The sequence below is a fragment of the Phyllobates terribilis genome, unplaced genomic scaffold, assembly GCF_046119375.1.
Source record: "Phyllobates terribilis strain yellow unplaced genomic scaffold, ASM4611937v1 Scaffold_3__8_contigs__length_932513732, whole genome shotgun sequence".
NCBI lineage: Eukaryota > Metazoa > Chordata > Amphibia > Anura > Dendrobatidae > Phyllobates > Phyllobates terribilis.
The window spans coordinates 220,221,678-220,236,871 of record NW_027362763.1 but is presented as its reverse complement, the minus strand read 5'-3'; positions in this window follow the sequence as shown (position 1 = coordinate 220,236,871).

Sequence of the window (15,194 nt, the reverse complement as noted above, 5' to 3'; positions counted from 1 at the left end):
CAGGTTGCAAACTGAATATAGTTTTTTCTCCATCTACCTCTGAAAAAATATTGGGCTTCTAGCTGTGTGTGGGTCTTGTTCTATTAATCCATCTATACTGACCTCCATCAGGTTGCAAACTGAATATATTTTTTTCTGCATCTAGCTCTGAAAAAATATTTGGCCTTCTAGTAGTGTGTCGGACTTTCTCTATTAGTCCATCTATACTGACCTCCATCAGGTTGAAAACTGAATATAATTTTTTTCTGCATCTAGCTCTGAAAAAATATTTGGCCTTCTAGTAGTGTGTCGGACTTTCTCTATTAGTCCATCTATACTGACCTCCATCAGGTTGCAAATTAAAACTAATTTTTATCTGCATCTACAGTACCTCTGAAAAAATATTTGGGCTTCTAGCAGTGTGTGGGACTTGTTCTATTAGTCCATCTATACTGACCTCCATCAGGTTGCAAACTGAATATATTTTTTTCTGCATCTACCTCTGAAAAAATATTTGGCCTTCTAGTAGTGTGTCGGACTTTCTCTATTAGTCCATCTATACTGACCTCCATCAGGTTGCAAATTAAAAATAATTTTTATCTGCATCTACAGTACCTCTGAAAAAATATTTGGGCTTCTAGCTGTGTGCGGGACTTGTTGTATTAGTCCATCTATACTGACCTCCATCAGGTTGCAAACTGAATATATTTTTTTCTGCATCTACCTCTGAAAAAATATTTGGCCTTCTAGTAGTGTGTCAGACTTTCTCTATTAGTCCATCTATACTGACCTCCATCAGGTTGCAAATTAAAACTAATTTTTATCTGCATCTACAGTACCTCTGAAAAAATATTTGGGCTTCTAGCAGTGTGTGGGACTTGTTCTATTAGTCCATCTATACTGACCTGCATCAGGTTGCAAACTGAATATATTTTTTTCTGCATCTACCTCTGAAAAAATATTGGGCTTCTAGCTGTGTGTGGGTCTTGTTCTATTAATCCATCTATACTGACCTCCATCAGGTTGCAAACTGAATATATTTTTTTCTGCATCTACCTCTGAAAAAATATTTGGCCTTCTAGTAGTGTGTCGGACTTTCTCTATTAGTCCATCTATACTGACCTCCATCAGGTTGCAAATTCAAAATAATTTTTTTCTGCATCTAACCCAGCCAATAGTTTTGGCCTAATACCACAGTTTGGCCACTCAGCTCTGCTCGGTTACCATCCATTGTTTTTTTGTGCAAACAACTCCAGAGTTGTGAATTAGTTAACCACCAAAATGAGTGGAAAAAGGCCTGCTGCTGGTGGAAAGGGGAATAGGCGTGTTGGGAAGGGGAAAAAAGGTTGTGTCCGTGGGGTAGGTGTTAAAGCAACAGTAACATCTGCAGAAGAAAGACCATCTTCCAGCCAAACTAAAATGTCTACTTCTTTTAGCGGACAATGTGATAAGATCCCTTTCTTACGGCCACGCCAATCGCTACAAATTCCAGATGAGGCACAAAAACAGCAGGTGCTTCAACGGATATCAAGTGCTCCTTTAAGTGGGCTCTCCTCCACATCAACTTCAACATCACAAATACTCCAGTCCTCAAAGGTGTCACCCAAATCGCACTTGCTTCCTCACAGCTCCCAAATCTCCAGCTGCCCGTCTGAGTATGAGGTAGAACAGATGGTTGAGTCTGCAGAGCTGTTTACTCATAATATAGCCTGGGAATCAGAGGTCGACTCCAGCGCTTCTGTGAATCCAGACGAGGAAATGATCTGCACTGATGCCCAGAATCTTTATGAGTCGGATCCAGGACCAGACGCAGAAGGTTCTGACCATAATGTAGACCCTCATTCCCAAACTGTAACTCCTGTTGGTGGAGACAATGAGGAAGACGATGATAAGACTCAAATACCTGATTGGAGCGACAACTTTAGTTTTTTGTCAGGGCAGGAACAGGTTGGCTCTGAGGACGACGGGTGTGATAACGCACAGGGTGATGATGATGAGGTCGGAGATCCCACTTACTGTCAACCCACAGTCAGCCAAGAGATGAGGTCAGCAGAGGAGGTGGAGGAAGATGCTAGTGACGACGAGGTCAGGTTGCGCCTTCCTGGACAGAGACGTAGTACTGGAAGCACGTCAACAACTGCATCCTCAAACACAACTCTGCCTCTCACCACAAGTCGTGGTGGCTCTTCAGGTCGCATGGGTGCTAAGCCTTGCATAGCCTGGGCATTTTTTCAGATCGATAAAGATGACCCAACTCGTGTTATCTGTAACATTTGTCAGCAAAAGCTAAGTAGAGGCCAAAAAATACATAGTTTGAGTACTTCATGCATGAACCGGCACATGGACATGAAGCATAAGTTGCAGTGGGAAGCTCAGTGTGCTACAATGCGGCCTAGCCGGCCGGGCCAACCACCGTCTGCCATATCTTGTGCATCCGCGGCCTCTTCATCCTCTGTGACTGGGGGGACAGCAGTCACACCTGTTTTGGGGCGCAGATCTGCCACCTCTTTACCCGCAACAGCCAGCGTGATTGGCAGGTCATCATTTTCTTTGGAGGTGGTAACACCAGCTGGTGTTGAGCGCTGTCCGACATCGATAGCACCACCTTTGGATCAAGGCAACCTAACATGTCCGCCTGCATCTTCCTCACAGACCGGCAGTTTGCCGGGGACACCCTTATCAACCCCGTCTAAGCACAATAGCCAGCCCTCGGTACCTCAGATGTGGACAAGTAAAAGAGCATTTCCTCCTAGCCATGAGAAAGCTAAGAGGTTGAATTTCACCATCTGCAAGCTCTTGGCTACAGAAATGCTGCCTTTCCGCCTGGTGGACACAGAGGATTTTCGAGACCTTATGTCCGTCGCAGTGCCCCAGTACCAGATGCCCAGTCGGCACTACTTCTCAAAGAAAGGTGTGCCTGCGCTCCACCAGCATGTCGCACACAACATCACTGCTTCTTTGAGAAACTCTGTGTGTGACAGGGTGCATTTCACCACAGACACTTGGACGAGTAGGCATGGACAGGGGCGTTACATGTCGCTGACTGAGCACTGGGTAACTATGGTGACAGCAGGACAAGGGGCTGCTGTCCAAGTCTTGCCGTCCCCACGAGTTGTGCGTCAATCCTCTTTATGTCAAAGTTCCTCTACTGCTTCTGCCTCCTCAACCTCCTCTCGGTCTTCCACCTGCACCCAAAGCCTGTCTGGTCATGCCACAAGCTTTCTAACTGCGCAGAAGGGATCCTGCACACCTCCTTACTATGCTGGCAGTAGGGCTCAACGTCATCAGGCGGTTTTTACATTGAAATGTCTGGGAAATGTGAGTCACACAGCTGAGGAGTTGTGGTCAGCTCTGGAGAACCAATTTCATGAATGGTTGTCTCCACTGGACCTGAAACCAGGGAAGGCCGTGTGCGACAATGCTGCAAACCTGGGTGCGGCCCTTCGCCGGGGCAATGTCACACACGTGCCTTGTATGGCTCACGTGTTGAACCTGGTTGTCCAGCAATTTTTAGCCCACTATCCCAGACTAGATGGCCTTCTGCAGAGGGCACGGTCGCTGTGTGCTCACTTCCGCCGTTCGCATCCCGCAGCTCAGCGACTTACATCTCTACAGAAGTCGTTGGGCCTGCCACTTCACCGGCTAAAATGCGATGTGCCTACCCGGTGGAATTCAACTCTGCACATGTTGCAGCGACTGTGGCAGCACCGACAAGCCCTGGTGCAATACGTTCTGACGTATAGCCTGGGCCAACGAGATTCAGAGGTGGGGCAAATCACGCTTAAGGAGTCGCCTCAGATCAGGGACCTATGCACCCTTCTGCACAGTATTGAAATGGCGACGAAGATGTTTAGTGCTGACGATGCCATTATCAGCATGACTATTCCGGTGATTTACATGCTGGAGCACATGTTAAACAGAATTCGGAGTCAGGTGGTGGCACAAGAGGAGGTGGAGGAAGTAGAGGAGGAGGAGTTGTATGCGGAAGGGCTAACATCTGCAAGGTCCAGAAGGTCGGCAGCACCAAGGCGGCAGGCATGTGAGGGTGGGGGAGATGGTTTTACCAGGGCGCATGGTAGCAGCCAAACTAGTGAGGAAGGTGCAGGAGCCCAGGAAGAAGTGGAGGACGAACTGATGGAAGACTCATCAGATGAGGGAGACCTTGATCACATTTCTGTTGTGCGAGGTTGGGGGGAGAGGACAGAGGAAGGAAGCATGATTGTTACCTCGCCACCAACACAACAGGGACTTGGTGCTCCTGGATGCGCAACACACATGAGTGCCTTCTTGCTGCACTACCTGCAACATGACCCTCGAATTGTGAGAATTAGAAATAATCCTGACTACTGGGTTGCCACACTGTTAGATCCCCGGTACAAAAGTAAATTTGCAGAAATTATTCCTGCCATAGAAAGGGATGCACGCATGCAGGAGTATCAGCAGAGACTGTTGCAGAATCTTACATGTGCTTTTCCACAAAATACCAGTGGTGCACGTAGTGAATCTCACAGTTCCAACTTGCCAACCGTGGGACCGTCAAGTGTTCAGCACTCAAACCGTAACAGAACCACAGTATCTGCTGGTAACATCAATTTTGCGGAATCATTTCACCACTTTTTTAGCCCATCCTTTGCAAGGCCACAGGAGACAAGAAGTCTGACACATAGTCAACGCCTAGAGATGATGGTACAGGAGTATCTCCAAGTAAACATTGAAGCCACGACTGTGTCACTGGACCCTTGCTCTTTTTGGGCTTCCAATCTGGATAAATGGCCGGAGCTAGCCACTTACGCCTTGGAGATCTTGTCATGCCCCGCAGCCAGCGTTCTGTCTGAACGTGTGTTCAGCGCTGCTGGTGGTGTGCTGACAGATAAGCGCACGCGGCTCTCCACTGATAATGTAGACAGACTCACGTTCATAAAGATGAACAAATCATGGATCCGAAACGACTTTTCTACCCCTGTGTCATCCTGGGGAGAGTAAAAGCTTGATGATTGTTTAAAATCACCCTACCAACCGTTTTAAGCTTTCAAATTACTAATCATGTTTATCTGTATCTTGACTGGAAAATAATTTGGGCTTTGTAGCAGTGTGCAGCACTGATCCTATTAGGCCATCTATAATAAGCTCCACCAGATTTAAAATTAAAAATAATTTTTAGCTGCATCTAGCCCGGAAAATAATTTTGGGGCTCCGAGATGCGCAAGACACATAAGTGCCTTCTTGCTGCACTACCTGCAGCATGACCCTCATATTGTCAGAATTCGAAGTAATCATGACTACTGGGTTGCCACACTCTTAGATCCCCCAAACTTTTCGATCAACCTTTTCATTTTAATAAAGACCAAAAAAATGGTCATTTTTGAAATTATAAGCATTAGCAGGTTGTTAGAAACTGAAATCAAACAGTTTTCAACTCAAAACTTTATTCTAGGTGATGTTACATTTTCACATAGGACCCCTTGTTCGAAAGGAGCTTCTGAACTCTCTCGTCCATTGAATTTGTCAGGTTTTGGATGGTTTCTGCTTCAATTGTTTTGCATGAGGACAGAATACCCTCCCAGAGCTGTTGCTTAGATGTGAACTGCCTCCCGCCATCATAGACACTCCTTTTAATGATGCTCCAAAGGTTCTGAATGGGGTAGAGGTCAGTGGAGCATGGGGGTCACACCATAAGTTTGTCCCCTTTTATGCCCATATCAGCCAGAGATGCAGATGTTTTATGTGCAGCATGAGATGGTGCATTATCATGCAGAAAAATGATCTTGCTGTGAAATACACGGTTCTTCTTCTTGAACCATGGCAGGAAGTGCTGTTTGAGAAAATCCACATACATTATGGAGTTCATCTTTAGCGCCTTCAGGGATCCTAAAGGGGCCGACAATCTCTCTCCCCATGATTCCAGCCCAAAACATTACTCCACCTCCTCCTTGTTGGCGCTGTAGCCGTGTTTGCATGGGGTGTCCATCAACCAGCCATCCTCCACTCCATCCATCTGGACCATCGAGCGCTGCACGGCACTCATCCGTGAACTAAACAGTTTTGAAATCAGTCTTCATGTAATGTTTGGCCCACTGGAGCCGTTTCTGCTTGTGTGAAGTGGATAGAGGAGGTCGCCAGGATGGCGTATGCACAGCTGCAAACCTCTGAAGGACCCTGCATCTTGTTGTTCGGGGGACGTTGGAGGCACAAGCAGCTTCAAAAACTTGTCTGCTGCTATGACAAGGCTTTTTTGCCGCTGCTCTTTCAACCTGACGTAATTGCCTGTAGGAAAGAGTCCTCAATTTGCCCTTATCAGCACGCACACGTGTGTACTGTGAATCAGCTACATACTTCTTGATTGCCAAGACACTTCATCCTGATCATCGCACAATGTTGATTGTAGTCATGCCTTGACCTAAACACTCCACAATTTGTTGCTTCTCAGCAGCCGACACATCCTTTTTCTTTCCCATTTTGGCAGAAAATGTAGGCTGCTTAATAATGTGAGAGAGCCTTCTTAAGTAGTCTTGCCTTTCATTGGACACACCTGCCAAACTAATTAGCACAGGTGTCTGCAATTGCTTACAGTGATATAAAGAGCCCTGACACACATCACCATCAATGAGTTTAACTGATAAACAAACAAATTCTTCCCTTATCACTCCTAAACACTTTTTGCATAATAATTTGGAACACGGTGTACATGTGCTTTTCCACAAAACACCAGCGGTTCACGTAGTGAATCTTACAGTTCTAACTTGCCAACCGTGGTCTGTATGGAATTGTTCAATAAAGGGCCCAAAATTAAGATAACATAGATGGGAGAGGTCTCTATGAATAGGAATTCCTAAGTATTTGATACCCTGTGAGGGCCAGGCAAAGGGAAAGTTGGACTGGATGGAATCCTATATGGATTTGGGGAGGGAGACATCGAGGGCCTCAGACTTCGCTGCATTGATTTTAAAATTTTACCATGTAACAAAGTGATCTATTTCAGCCATAACAGCATGGATGGATATATGTGATTGAGTGATATATACTAGGACATCATCAGCAAATAGAGAGCACTTGTACTCGGTGCCTCCCACCTCAATCCACCTAATATTGGGGTTATGGCGAATTGATGAGAGCAGGTGCTCCCTCACTAGGATGTATAAGAGAGGGGACAGAGGACATCCCTGCCTTGTCCCATTGGTGATTGTGAAAGGTGATGAAAATGTTCTGACGCACCCCCTGGGCCTTGGGACACCCGGAGCCGGACCCTTTTTGGTGGATGCTGGTGGTTGTAGTCTTCGTGGCGGCGACCCGGTTCCGTGGCTCAGGGCGGTCAAACCAGTGGCGGAACTATTTATGTGGTTTTGATGTTTAAATGTCCGACTACGCCACCCGTGGATTGCGGTCAGAGTGAACCGCCGCTACAGGGCAGACCGCTGAGGCTGGTGTTGTGGGTGCAGCAGAGCATAGCATAACTCCCCACGGGAGGAGTATAGCCTCAGGGCAGTGTATGCGGAGGATGGAGGTGATGGTGCAGGGCAGCAGCAGTAACGACACGGAGTCAGTGATGCAGTCCAGGGCCTTTACTCACAGTTCTTATTATCCAGACCACGTCTGCAGGTAACGGTTGCCCACGTCGTACTGTGCTCACCAGGTGAGGGGCTCAGACAACTCCCAGATAACTTTGGAGCACTTCACAGGACCCCCTTTGTGTGTCCTTTGTCTGGCCTTTCTTACCAACACTTCTGTCCGGCTGCCTCGGGCCTCCTCTTGGTAAACTTGGCGCCAGTTTCCCTGACCCTATGTGGTGCCTTCCTAGCGGGTGTAGCGAGGGGCTGCGCCACATAAAATGTCAGAGCCTCCGGTTTCTAGCTGAGGGTCGTTTCCTGCCTCCACTAGTTCGGGGACCGGTCTCCCCCTTTGGCCTGACCCCTCCACGCAGGTGGATTCGGGCGTGCGGTGGCGACTCGCCCGTCCGCACCCCTGGGATCCCTTCATTCCTCGTTCCTGGAGCCTTCTCCGCTCCTCTTCCTTCCTTCTCCCTCTTCCAGGCCTGGGCCTCTGTTACTAGGCCCGCCTCCGGAGCAGAGCTCATGCAGAGCCCCTGCTCCCTGCCACTTCTGCTCAGACTTCTCTGCACTGAACTAAGATGGTGCCCATCTTTTATACTCCCTTCTCAATGCACCCAGGAACTGCTTCCTCCCTGCTCCTGCACTACAGGGTTCCCCTTCCTCAGTGTTCCCTCCCCCCACTCCAGCCAGGGACAGGGACTGTCGTGCCCATCTCAGGGGCATATTGGTCGCCCTGCCCCACGGCAATGTGGTGTAATGCATGCAGGTGTCGGGTCCTGATCCACACTCCATCCTTACCTGAGAGTGAGATATCACACCTCTGGGTGAGGTGCAATACGTCTGTAGCAACCGAGCCCTCAGGGTGCTACAGTTCCATTTATCTACAGCCTAGGTGACGTATTGCGATACAGGGCCGTGATTTTGGCTATAAAAGGGTCCCCTAGACCCCTACCCCAAGCTTTTTAAGAGAATCATATATGGCGTGCCAGGAGACTCTATGGAATGCTTTCTCAGCATCCAACGAGAGTATCTAATTACAAATTTTTAACTGCATCTAGCCCAGGAAATACTTTGTGCCTAGTAGCAGTGTCTGCTAGTCAGCGGATTATCCCGGCTGTTAAGCAAGCTACACCACCTGTAGTTTAGACACTTAATTTTTTCAAAGGAAATGCTTCGGGACCATGGGATACTCAGTGAAGAGCATCAGGAGGCACCCCAAGGCATAGGGGCTGGGACTGGCAGTAGGATGCCTTGCGGTGGACAGCCGAGCTCGATCCTTATAAAAGCTTTTTAACTGCAGCAGCTTTAGTGGACGCTACTGGAGCTGGAATTACGCGGCTGCTGGCATGAGACTTGCCCTCCAATAGATCCTTGTAAATGGATTTAAAGTGTATTCATTCAAATTAGAGAGACAATTTAAATTAAAAAGCTTAGAGCTGCCTCCACCACAGGGGGGCTCGCTCGACCCACCAGCGGACAGGTACCAGTATTGGGAGAGGGGGGCTGGCCATCAGGGTTCACCGCGGCTCTGGCACAAACCCGGCGACACGGAGGTGGCACGGGCAGGAGCGGACTGGCCGTGTCGGCTTCTCACTTTTTGGATTTTAGAAGGGCATGACATGCCTATATCTGTGTCTCCCCCTCCTTTTACTCCTCCACCTCTTTTATTTTCGCATGACTATATGTACTTGTCACTTTTCCATGTGTTAGTTGTGTCTTCTGAGCAGTTTGTCAGCTTTTGGACACCTTTGAAGGTGTTTTCTATGTGTTTCTATGTGTTTTTGTTTGCCTGCCATTGGTTTTAACGGTGTTCGAAGGTGTTCGACGAACAGTTCGACGAACAGTTCGGCGAACACACGGGTGTTCGACGAACCGAACCGAACTCGAACACTACGGGGGTGGCTCAACACTACCCTTTAGAAGAAGAGCAAGTGCATGATAATGCCAAATGCTCCCCTCCTAAAGGTCCGGGTCAGTCATTCCTAACCTATTGTATCCAGAAAGTTGATCTCACTATTGTGATAATGTATCTCCAATTTTAATTTAGGCCAAACCACATACTGTAGATGTGAAGATCAAAGGAAAGCAAGGAGTCCAATGCACTCACCCAAATGCAAAAAATGTTGTCACTATAACGACGCCAGAACTAGGAGTGTGCCATGAAAAGGTGGTGGGTTAAACAAATGGATCTTCAAAGGTAGCCATATAGAAGTTTTCATAAGTGGGGGGCACATTATGTGTACTTATTTACATACACTGTATCTGCAGATAGAAAGAATCCTTGAAAAGAAAGTTTTCTTTAAGAACAAAGGTCAATAGGTCAATACAAAAATCATTAACATCTCTGATTTTTTTGGAATGGTTAAAGAGGTTATGCACTGCAGTTATACCTTTTTCATGTGTTATAGAGGTATAGAGACTCGAGACGTCGTCATTGAGCCAGGATCTCAATCTGTGCATGCGTCGATATGCAGGTATATGAGGATGTTTAGGGGCATAATCCTTAGGCATTTATGGAAAAAACAGTAACTGAGTTCGGGTAGTGGACAACCTCTTTAGCTGTAGGTTAAAAAGAGGAAAATTAAGTTAACCTTTTTAATTTAATTTGGTCTGCAATTGTCTTCTTCATTACGTCTCTCATCATTTTTGCTGTGTCCATCATAAAAGGATAGAAACTGTAAGGCCCAGGGCTGACATTAGATTTTCTGCTACCTATGGTATAAGTTCATATTACAACCCTTCCCACATTGAAATATAATCCCCCAATGAAAAAAAACACACTTTTGATCATCACAAAGGGGGAGGATGTTGATGGTAGCTAGTACCACTGTTCTATTTTTCTGTTACCATCAGAAATGGACAAAAACATCTAAATGGTTAACTGGCCGCTGCTGTTAGAGACAGTTTCCAAATGTATAACATAGCTGGTATCTACATCATGTGGAGAAGACTCAGCTCCTGACCTGCTCTTTGGCCTTCAATAGGCTGAGCTTTTTAGGGGTGACGGCAGGAGTATAACTCAAATTTTTAAAACAGATTCTCTGTTTGCATGAACGAAACCACACCACCTTTCAGGTAATAGCCCTTTTTGTAGTCCAGACCCAGTTTCATCTCCCTTCCTCAGCCATAAAATAATTATGACCAAAATTAAAGGGCCATTTTTTGCATGCAATTTAGTAGATGTTCTTTGCAGTTCTATGTACCACACCAAATAATACACTTTAATTCATCTTGAGTACTGAAAATGTAGTATGGATTATACAAATATTTCATGAGATTACAGAATCTACATAGGTTACATAGCACACTGAGGTAGGACTTCAATTTTTCTTCCTCCTTAGGGCATGTGTTGCACCCCGAGGGCTCGGCTGCTACAGGGGTATTGCACCTCAGACCAGAGGTGTGGTATTCCACTCCCGGGTAAGGATGGAGTGTGGACCAGGACTCAGTAGCTGCATGCACCACACACACCCCATTTCCGAGGGACAGCTCAACGGTGCTCCCACAAGATAGAAGTGCAGGCACGACAGCATCTGTCCCTGACTGGAGTGGGGAGGGGAAAGTACACCCAGTGGTGTAGGAGCAGATAGGGGTGGGTCTCTGGGCATAGGCAGGATCCCATTGGTTGCTAGTCACCTGGGCTCGGGGGTTAGAAGGAGGTATATAAGGTGGGCACCATCTTAGAACAGTGTGCAGTGCAGAGAAGAAGTCAAGAGTGAGAGGAGAAGACAGGAAGCAGAGCCTCTGCATGGGCTCTGCTCCGCAGGCAGGCCTTGTCAGGAGGCCGGAGCCTGAGAGAGAGAGAAAGGAGAAGGAACAGAAAGGACAGTAAGAAAGGAAGCAAGGAACAGGAACACAGAGAAAGGCCCAGAGACACGAGTGAAGAAGGAACCCCATATGCCCAGGAGATACAGGGTGAAGGGTTGGCAGAGCAGGGTACCGGAACCCAAATTGGTGGAGGCGACTAATCCTCAGCCAAAACCGGAGGTTGTGACCACATCTTGGTGCGACCCCTCACTACATCCACCAGGAAAGCATACCACATAGGGTCAGGGAAACTGGAGAGAGGTTTCGCCGACAGAAGGCCCGAGGAAGCTGGACAAAGGTGGGTCACTGGTGGGGACGGCCAGAGAAAGGAAAGGAAGGGAGTCCTGTGCCACGCTCTGGAATTGCCTGGGAGTTGGTCGAGCCCCTTGCCTGGTGGACGCAGCACGGCTTGGGCAGTCACCGCCGGTACCGAGGTGACTAGGACCAGTAAAGAACTGTGAGTAAAGCATTGGAAACTGCAACCACACGTCTCTGTGTTTCATCGCCGCACCAGCACCATTAGTACTGGGATGCTCACACCATCACTACCATCATCTACTCTAGCTGCCCTGAGGCAATACTTCTCCCGTGGGGAGTTATCCCATTCTTGGCTGCGCATATAACATCAGCCTCAGCGTTCTGCAGCGCAGCGGCGGTCCCCACTGACTGCAATCCACGGGTGGCGTAGTCGGACACTTATTACAACACATATAGACTGCCACTGGTTTGACCACCCTGGGCACGGACCGGTTCACCGCCACACGGAGACTACAACCCCCAGCATCCTACAACAGGCCCGGTTCCGGGTTCCCCTGCACAGCACACACCCAGGGGGCGCGTCACATGAATACATCAACTAAACCGTCATCAGAACATGAATACAGCACCAAAAACGTAATCAGGACATGAATTCAGCATCATAAACATCATTAGAGCATAAATAAAAAAAACAGATCTACTATCAGGACATGTCTACTGCACCACAACCACCACTAGTATAGGAGTAAATCCCCAGAACAACTATCAGTACTTAAACAAAGCACCAGAACCATTATTAATACATGAATACAGGAACAAACCACCATCAGCACATGATTAAAACATCAAAAAAACCATCAGTACATGTATGCTGCACCAGAATCATCATCAATACATGAATTCAGCATCAAAACCATCATCACTACATAAATACAGCATCAGAACCACCATTAATACCCGAAAACAGCAGCAGAACCACCATTATTACCGTAATACAGCACCAGAATTGTTATCATTACAGGTCTGCAGCACCTCAACCACCATCTTTACATGATTACAGCACTAGTACAGCAATCAACTACAATGTCAGGTCAGCCCCTATTACATTTTCATAGCATGAACCAATAACTTTCAGTAGTTCCTTAACAATGGTAAGGAGATGCTGGTAGTTGTTATTACTAGTCATGTGCGCATGTGATGATTGGAGAAGTATGTGTATAAATGGTGGTTTGTACTAGTGTGTTATCACCCCCTACAAATGGAAACGCCGAAACGTACGGCGGGTGTTATCTTGTGTGGCCCTCAATCTCACTGCAGGTAATAACTGGCCTTCCTTTACTATTCAGCCGTACATATTTATATGTACATATTCAGCTTGGACACCGAAACGTGTATGCACCTGGTGTCAGCACAGCAGGAGGGGATGGCTACAGGTAATCATATGTGATTTATGTTTAAGCTTTACAATAGTGGCTGGTTATAATTGAGGGCAGTGGTGCTAAAATCACATGATTAATAGCACCTATACAATTTAATGCCCCTTATTAACTGTAAATGAGCCCATTAATGAATTGTAATTTATATACTATGTTATATACCCCATCTCCTCATGTTGTCTCTGATGCAATAATGTTGCTCTCTAGTTACTCTATTTTTTCTTTACTTTGTTGAAATAATTTTGGATTTAATAAAATAAATATATAAATTACCTGATTTGTTTTGTGTTTTGGTATTATTTAAGATATATAGCCATGGTTTAATCATTGCTAGGTTACCTATATTATTGATCTAATAACCCTTTAGTGCAGATTTGTTTGGCATAAATTTGGATTTATTTTTAGGAAGTTGTAGCTTGCTCATAGTTACACTTTATTACAAATGATTTATTATGGCCTTTGTAATTTAATGATAGTATTGCAGATTGGTCTAAATTCTGAGTGTGTTTATGGTGCCACATTGTGGTTTCCCACTTCTTAACAATTTTTAAATATTTCTATGTGTTTTTTCACTTTTGTTTTTATATGGATATAATAAAATTTGATAGATTTGGATAAACTGATGCATTCTTGTGTACTTTTTCTATTATATGATCTTGATTCTCCATAGTAATGAACTAGTAATTCTGTTCATGCAAATTTTCTGACATATGCTACAGTTTGGTTGATACTATGTTAAATGTTGTGCCTGTGGACAATATTGCTCCATTTTAAAATGTATTGTATACTGAGGATTTCCCCAACAAACTTGAAATAAAGCTGTAATGGAATTCATTCATATACATTATACTTCATTAGGTAGGAATTTCAGAATCGTGTTTTCCATGAAGACTTTGGTTTAGTGCAAAGCTGAAGGACAAACTGAATTACTATTTATAATCCCACAATTGACAGCAACATGAAAGGAGTAAGACTTTATTCACATAATTCCATATATCTACCAGGATGGGAGCTTATCATTAGGCATGAGCGAACATTTCAATGTTTGGTTCGGAAAGTTCGCCGAACAAATTGAAATTTGCCAAACTTATTCGCCGAATGTTTGTCGAACATTTCCGAATCCCATAGGAGTCAATGGGGGGACCAAAAAAATGCATATACAACACCTAGAAACAGGACCAAAAGCTGCCAAAACACATCAAATTAGGTATAGACAACAGGGAAGTGCCATCAATTGACCCAGAGCACAAGTATTATAATTATTACTGTGACAGCAACATTTATTCAGTTGCGCTTTACATGTAAAAAGGGGTCACTGACTGGTACCATGGGAGAGAGGACCCTGCTTGCATGGGCGCACTGTCAAGGATGTGGTTTGTGGAACCACTGTGACTAGGAGAGCACCGGACTCTTTACTAGAGCCTCTGATGGTGAGGTTAGACTTGGCTACCGATGAATGCCAGGTGCCACTCCAGGACAGACCAACAGACGCCCAGCAGCTGGACCCAGTGTGACAGACTATATGGGACAGCAGGCAGAGTCTGTATCAGAGTGCACTAGGCAGAGTCTGTATCAGGAGTACAGCAGGCAGAGTCTGTATCAGAGTGCAGCAGGCAGAGTCTGTATCAGGAGTGCAGCAGGCAGAGTCTGTATCAGGAGTGCAGCAGGCAGAGTGTGTATCAGAGTGCAGCAGGCAGAGTCTGTATCAGAGTGCAGCAGGCAGAGTCTGTATCAGGAGTGCAGCAGGCAGAGTCTGTATCAGGAGTGCAGCAGGCAGAGTGTGTATCAGAGTGCAGCAGGCAGAGTCTGTATTAGAGTGCAGCAGGCAGAGTCTGTATCAGAGTGCAGCAGGCAGAGTCTGTATCAGGAGTGCAACAGGCAGAGTCTGTATCAGAGTGCAGCAGGCAGAGTCTGTATCAGAGTGCAGCAGGCAGAGTCTGTATCAGGAGTGCAGCAGGCAGAGTCTGTATCAGAGTGCAGCATGCAGAGTCTGTATCAGAGTGCAGCAGGCAGAGTCTATATCAGGAGTGCAGCAGGCAGAGTCTGTATCAGGAGTGCAGCAGGCAGAGTCTGTATCAGGACTGCAGTAGGCAGAGTCTGTATCAGAGTGCAGCAGGCAGAGTCTGTATCAGGAGTGCAACAGGCAGAGTCTGTATCAGAGTGCAGC